The sequence below is a fragment of the Chaetura pelagica genome, unplaced genomic scaffold (assembly GCF_000747805.2).
Source record: "Chaetura pelagica isolate M959 unplaced genomic scaffold, ChaPel_1.0 scaffold657, whole genome shotgun sequence".
Lineage (NCBI taxonomy): Eukaryota > Metazoa > Chordata > Aves > Apodiformes > Apodidae > Chaetura > Chaetura pelagica.
In genome coordinates, this window is record NW_009953931.1 from 334,139 (window position 1) to 335,007 (window position 869).

An 869-nucleotide genomic window follows, 5' to 3' on the forward strand; every position below is an offset into this window, starting at 1 on the left:
GGTTGCCCCAGCTCCTCAGAGGGCACGAAGCAAACTCGTAAGCCCCCCTCGCCCCACATCTTGGCTGGGCGGAAAGGCCTCCTGCTCAGCCCTCCACCCACCCCCCGAAGGAGGTGGAAGATGCATCTCCCGTTATTAATTTAAATAAGTCAAATCTTGGGGAGGGGGGAATCATATTTTTTTTGGGGGGGAAAAAACTTACATCAAAGAGAACAAAAGGAACACACAGAATAAAAATAGAGCTTAAATAACAGTGGAAGAGTAAGAATTAGACAAAACCAGATTCCAACTGGAGAAAAACAGGCCCCAAGTGGCCAACAGCCCGGCAGGGCAGATGAAAGGGATGGAAAGGAGCTCTCCCCAGAACTGATCCTGTTTACAGCCTTGAGCACTGGGTAGAAAAACACTGAGCCACTGGATTAACCGCATAAACATACCGTTAATATATTAATGAGCTATTAACATCCTAAAATACCCACCCACAGGCTAGAGGGAGCCGTGCTAGCAACAAGCCCCTCTGAGCACGCACCACGAAAATGTTGGGCATTGCCACTTCCAATGGAAGCGAGGAATGAGTTAACCAACCGTGTGTGCCAGTGGCAGAATAGTGTTAACAGATGAAGTCCTTTCTCACGTTTTTGGGGTGTAAAAGTAGCACTGGAGTTTCGGGAAACTGAGCCTGATTTGCGGGATACCCCCCTGCTCCCTCTTCTGCGCAGGACTCGACGTTAAGATCTCGGATCTGTGTGTGGATCGGCTGCTTGCACACCAGGTGACGGTCCCCGCTTCCCGGACACCTCCAGTGTCCCCGCTTCCCGGATACCACCGGTGTCCCCGCTTCCCGGACACCTCCCGTGTCCGGAGGCGGG